Below are 7,223 nucleotides of genomic sequence, written 5' to 3' on the forward strand. Positions count from 1 at the left end.
ACACAATGTAGTCGTGGTTACTTTGTGCTGATTTACACATGTAACAAGCTATACATTGTAAAAAAGGTATTTGCATTGTTCCTTTAAGTCAGTCTTCTGTATTGATGATTATTTGTCAATTAGTGGTTTTTGTGGAGTTTCAGATGGTGATAAAAAGTATGAATGATAAGTGCAGCGATAATTCCTACAGTAAGTTCAAAGTTGTGTTACAGATGTTTGATACATACATTTAGCATTGTGTGTGTGTGTGTGTATACGTGTGTATACAGGTTGGCCATATGACACATTCTAGACAATTAATCCTAATTAATTAGCAAACGTGATCAGCTATGGAACTGAATATGGTACTAATGTATGATGTTAATGATTCTAATTAAACTGTGACGAGTTTAAAGGGATAGCATAACTGTGTGTAAAAATAAGGCAATTATAAGGAAATTTTAGGGGAATTTGATAACCATGCCTATAATAATTTCATACAGCTTATAATACCTGCCTCATATCCATGTAATAGATCGTCATGTCAATAGCAAACTGACAACGTACGATGAATGTGTTATATATTGAACAACTGTCTTTCAAGTCCATATGTTCCCCATATTTTCTTGTCGAGACGTATGGCCGAGTGGTTAAAGGCGACGTCTCAGAGACGTGAGGTTGCGGGTTCGAACCCCACAAGATCACGAAACAAAATACTTAGCTATTTACTGTTTTTTTCCTCAACTTTGTATTACATATTCGTCCATGTAGAAATCACGTTCGTATATAAACGCACCTATACACACACACAGACACACACACACGCCATATCCCTCTTCTTTGTGTGTTGGAGACCACATTGCTTCGACTGCAGCAAACTTTTGCAGGTTGACTTTGTCAAACCGATCATAGTATGTAATGACGACGACTGAGGTGTTGTACTTTGAACAATTGTCTTTCAAGACGATGTCATTGTTTTTTAATTTGATGACGTCATTACACTTAAAATTATGATTAAAGGCAAGGTATCAAAACCAGCCGATTATAGGTTTTATGTCTGCGGGACGTATTTTTTCCAAGTTGCCAGAAATGGCATAGCGACCTCAGTCGTTACAAGGCCGCTTTTCCGTCTAGCAATGTAATAGATGTTCACACGGCCACGTTAGTTGAGTGGGCATTGACTTTCCCCCTGTTATATCTATACATTGGTTTTTTTTTTTTTTTTGTCTTACCATTTCCGTGGATGACCCGTGGCCGAGTGGTTACAAAAAAGGTTTCGCAAGCACGCTCAATATAACTTTAAGGTGCCTATATCACATTCTTTTCTTTGTCGATCACAGATGACTGTCATCTGATGACCACAAGCGTATCACCTAACTCGTCCTCAATGTGACGAGTTTTCATGTCTCGTTCTTCTTTCTTTCTGGACAATTTTGTGTCATCAATATCTCAAGAATGACATTACGGAATAACATGACATTTTCAGGGAACATGTCTCATGACAATATCTAGCCACAATAAGGTTTTCATGACAGTAACATATCTATGACGTCATCTAGGCGCCATTTTGTGATTTTCGGACCATGTTACATGATCGATCATAACTTCATAACTAAAGGTTATTTCTGTATCATTTTCGGTGGACATTAAGTTCAGGTCACGCTCTATCTTACATTTTAATGCTAATTACCTAGGACATTATTACGCGCGCGTACGCGCGCGTCAAACTTTTAAAAGGCTCAAAACAACTTACCAATGGGAAATCTCGAAGTTTCAGACAATTTTAAGCGTTTCGCGCGTTCGCGTCCGTCCGCACATTTTCGCGCGTAGTGCGCGTAAGCAACATGAAAATGCACATTTTTTGACAGATTTGGATTCCTGATACATTAAGCAACAATATCCATTGATTTTCGATCAATTTTGACCTATAACAAAGGAATGCATTGGCGTCAAAGTTGAAATTTCGTGTGCGCGTCTATGTGCAAATATAGCGAAAAACATGTCTTTGTTTATTTCGCCATAGCTCTTTAAAACGTCTGGTTACCCTATGTTTTTATTGCATAGTACAAAAACATATGAATTGGAAATAACGTTTCAAGTATCAATATCTCCATGAATACATTATGACGTCATCATATCATCATCTGAAATCAAAAAAGTGGAATTAAATTTTTTAAGGTACTGTTTCTGACATTCATTTGCTCGTATCTCTGTTGTTTAAGCTCAATATTATCCCAAATTCAGATATGTTGTACTTTGAACATTTGCCTTTTAAGTCCATGTCATAGTTTTGAAATTTGATGACGTCATCATGCTTTAAATTGTGTTTAAATGTAAAGACGCAAAATCGGACAAGTTTACGTGTTATGTCTATGGGAGGTGATTTTTTTAGAAACCATGCATTGACTTGACAACGTTTAAGCACCTTTATCTCAGCTGATTTTGCTTCATTTCCTCTGAAACTTAAGTATGTTGTAGCTGTGACAATAAGCTGCAGTAATCATGCATTTTATTCTTTGAAATCTCCTCATGAGGTTGACAATTTTGCAATTTAAAACTGAAAATGAGAATGGAATGCGGACGAAACGATTCCTGATTCATCTTTCACGTACATAAGTTTACGTTCCTCCAATTTTCTCGTCGAGACGTATGGCCGAGTGGTTAGAGGCGTCGCGTCAGAAACGTGAGGTTGCACACGTACGGGTTCGATCCTCACAAGAGCACGAAAGAAACAATTATTTTTTTTTCTTTTTTTTCTTCAATGGAGTACTAAACCTTCGTCAATGTAGAAATTACGTTTCCATGTAAACACACCTATACGCACACACTCCCACAGCATACCTTTGTTTTGCGTTGGAGACTGCATTACTTCGACTGCTGCAAAATTTTGCAGGCTGGGCTTTTCAAACTGATATAGTATATTGTTACAAAATGAAATTTGTTCATATCAATTCAGTAACACAATGTAGTCGTGGTTACTTTGTGCTGATTTATACATGTAACAAGCTATACATTGTAAAAAAGGTATTTTCATTGTTCCTTTAAGTCAGTCTTCTGTATTGATGATTATTTGTCAATTAGTGGTTTTTGTGGAGTTTCAGATAGTGATAAAAAGTATGGATGATAAGTGCAGCGATAATTCCTACAGTTAGTTCAAAGTTGTGTTACAGATGTTTGATACATACATTTAGCATTGTGTGTGTATATACGTATGTATACAGGTTGGCCATATGACACATTCTAGACAATTAATCTTAATTAATTAGCAAACATGATCAGCTATGGAACTGAATATGGTACTAATGTATGATGTTAATGATTCTAATTAAACTGTGACGAGTTTAAAGGGATAGCATAACTGTGTGTAAAAATAAGGCAATTATAAGGAAATTTTAGGGGAATTTGATAACCATGCCTATAATAATTTCATACAGGTACTAATACCTGCCTCATATTCAGGTGATATATCGTCATGTCAATAGCAAACTGACAACGTACGATGAATGTGTTATATATGGAACAACTGTCTTTCAAGTCCATAACGTTTCCCATATTTTCTCGTCGAGACGTATGGCCGAGTGGTTAAAGGCGACGTCTCAGAGACGTGAGGTTGCGGGTTCGAACCCCACAAGATCACGAAACAAAATACTTAGCTATTTTACTTTTTTTCTTCAATTTTGTATTACATACTCGTCCATGTAGAAATCGCGTTCGTATATAAACGCACCTATACACACACAGACACACAGACACACACCATATCTCTCTTTTTTGTGTTGGAGACCACATTGCTTCGACTGCTGCAAAATTTTGCAGGCTGACTTTGTCAAACTGATCATAGTATGTAATGACGACGACGGAGGTGTTGTACTTTGAACAATTGTCTTTCAAGACCATGTCATTGTTTTGTACTTAGATGAGAGACGTCATCACACTGAAAATTGTGATTAAAGGCAAGGTATCAAAACCAGCCGATTATAGGCTTTATGTCTACGGCGCGTATTTTTCCCAAGTTGCCAGAAATGGCATAGCGACATCAGTCGTTACAAGCCCGCATTTCCGTCTAGCAATGCAATACATGTTCACGCGGCCACGATTGTTGAGTCCATGGGCATTGACTTTTTCCCCCTGTAATATCCATACATTTCTTTTTGGCCTTACCATTTCCGGGGATGTCCCGTGGCCGAGTGGTTAGAGAAACGGTTTTGCATGCACGCTCAATATAACTTCAAGGTGCCTATATCACATTCTTTTCTTTGTCGATCACAGATGACCGACACCTGATGACCCCAAGCGTATCACCTAACTCGTCAGCGTGACGAGTTTCATATCTCGTTTCTTTTATTTTTTTCAGTCTGATTTCTTTTTTTCTTTTCTTTTTCTTACTTTTGAGGGTTTTCTATTTCAATTGAAATATGTCATTTGAGTATGATAATAAGTATTGATGCTCCTTTCTATGTTATTCGATTCCTTGCAGAAAAAACAGGTTTGCGGAAGCAAATGGTTGTGATTACCTATAACATAAACTGAAAATGAAACCGTATTTGTGTCTGATTTCTTCATATTAGATTTTAGCCATAGAGTAGAATTTTACGTTTAATCAAAAGCTGCTGAGGACTATTCCCGAGAATAGTGCGACAGGTGTCTATGGGAAATGCGTGCTGTATTGAAAATCACTGATCCTCAAAGAGTTAAGTCCGTTTTTTTTTTATTCGTGATGGGAGAGAGGGAACTGAAGTACAATGGGGAGGACATGCTTCACGAAGCAGTGTAACCTTGGTGACAGTTCGTGACCTTGGCAACATGCAAAGGCTGACAGGCACATACATACATACACGCGCATACACAAGCACACGCATATACATTTATACACACACACCACATATACACGCATTCAAGGCTCCTCTTGCTTCATCGATCTAATGATTTAAAGTGTACTTTCAAACACAAATTAACGTGTCTCATAATCTGTATATGAAGAGCTTGCTTCAAAAAGGCGCTAAATTCATTGGAAAATGATGGATTTAGGACCATTTGGAAGCAAACTCTTCGCATGTCCTTCAACCCTTGAGTATCACAACAGGATGGCAACTTTGAAACGACTTTGGTTTTTCAAATTCATGAATTTCTTCCGTCGAGATGTTTTCATTGCAACTGATTGACAAATTGCCCTACATCGACGTAAATAAGCACTGAATTGATCAGTGTTTTAGTAGTAGCCATGATAAAAAATCATGGGCGTACATACTCGAGCAGGATTCGAACCTACGACCTCCTGATCACCGGACAGGAGATGACGCCTAGTGGAGATGACGCCTGTCCGGTGATCAGGAGGTCGTAGGTTCGAATCCTGCTCGAGTAGGTACGCCCGTGATTTTTTATCATGGCTACTACTAAAACACTGATCAATTCAGTGCTTATTGACGTCGATGTAGGGCAATATGTCAATCAGTTGCAACGACTTTGGTTTTATTGGCAGAGAGACAAAATTCGTTGTCTCGTTATAAAACAGCTTTTAAAATGTAAATGTCTTATATTTTTGTTAAATTTACCTAAAGTAAAGTGATTGTGTGTACTTGTTCTACCCGTGTGTACACGTCCAAGTATGAGCGTGTAATTATGTGTGTGTAGGTCTGCTTTTTTCTCTATGCGTGTGACTACGCGTTTGTGCATTTCTGAGGGGATGCTAAACATTACAGAGATGGATATGATGCACATTCACATCTATCAGCAAAATTAAATGGGAATAAAGAGAATGAATTCAGTTTATTTTTCACTACCATGCAAGGTTACTTCTCATCAAAGTAAATGAACATCAAGCAACGAACAGTGATGCAAGTGGAATCGATCAACTGTTTTGTCTCCTAGCAAGGGAGTGCAATTGATATGGAAATATAACTCCGGTGTGTTTAAAACGGAACACAAGCAATACTGTATGCGCCGGAAATGGATGAGATACGATAAGGATCATTATATCTCGACACTTTAGCCTTCTTATCGCACTGAAGCAGGAAGTAAGGGTGAAAAATATATATTACTCTTTTGCATTAATAAAGTATCGCTAATTGCTTCATTTCTCTCTCTTTTTTTTGGGGGGGGGGTGGGGGCTGGAGGGGAATACAAGGCCGTATTCACTAGACCTGCACATATCATACTTGTATCTTCACACATTATGTAAATGTACCTAAAAAAACAACAAATAAACAAACCAATGTGTTCAATCTGAAATCCGCCTGACTACCAATTGAGGAAATAGTATAAGCCGTGAGCAAAGCGAACGCGAAAATCTTTAAGCAAATTGAAAACTTCATCATCATCACCATCATCAACAACATCAACAAACAACTACAACTGAACGTATAGGAAAGTAGGCTGTTATTGAACTGGAGCAATATAATGCCCAACTGAATCAGCACTAAATCATGTAGATGAATAATATTGATCTCTTTGTCTTCAATCACGTTTACATGGATGAGGGGAAATCTGGTAAAGTCTATAGCACCAAGATCCATGTAATCTCCATGATTTTGGCCTGCTGTTCTCCATTACATGAGTCTATTCCGTCCTCCTCAAAGGCAGTGGCGGAGCTGTTCTGGAGCACACCGAAGTTCGTGAGCTCGCAGGAGCTTATGAACACGATAACGAGAAGACGCCGCGGATCATCCCGCCACACAATGCCTCTTGGAGTACGTAGCCGACGACGATCTCAACAACCTGCTTGGGGGATTTACCATCGCTCAAATTGATGTGCTGCCCAAAACTGAGCCTTTACTTTTGCCGAAGAAGAATGCAAGCACCTGTTATCTTCGTAATCATATCATATCTCACTATGTCGATGAAAGCAGGTGAAAGAAAGTATTACGCAAACCTTTCTGTGAGTCTATGATTGGTTTCCACCTCCAATATTTCCTCTCTCTTTCCCTCTCCGCCTCATTCTATCTCACTCTTTCATTCGCACCAACCCTCACTTGTAATGAATGATATCTTGTCAAAGTGAAACCACGATAACACAAGAAACAGGATACATGGTGAGTCATAACGCTTTCTGTAAAAGATTGGAGAAAGGGTGAGCAATGAGAGTACAGCTGATTTGTTTAAATATATTTTATTTTAGTAAAGTAGGGCACATATGACCCTGCATCACAAAACAACAACAACAACAACAACACCAACAAAAAGGTCCCCAGACCACTGTCGTAGCCATGGGGGGGGGGGGGGGGGGGCGATAAGAAGATATGTTTGTT

The sequence above is a fragment of the Diadema setosum genome, chromosome 6 (assembly GCF_964275005.1).
Source record: "Diadema setosum chromosome 6, eeDiaSeto1, whole genome shotgun sequence".
Taxonomy (NCBI): domain Eukaryota; kingdom Metazoa; phylum Echinodermata; class Echinoidea; order Diadematoida; family Diadematidae; genus Diadema; species Diadema setosum.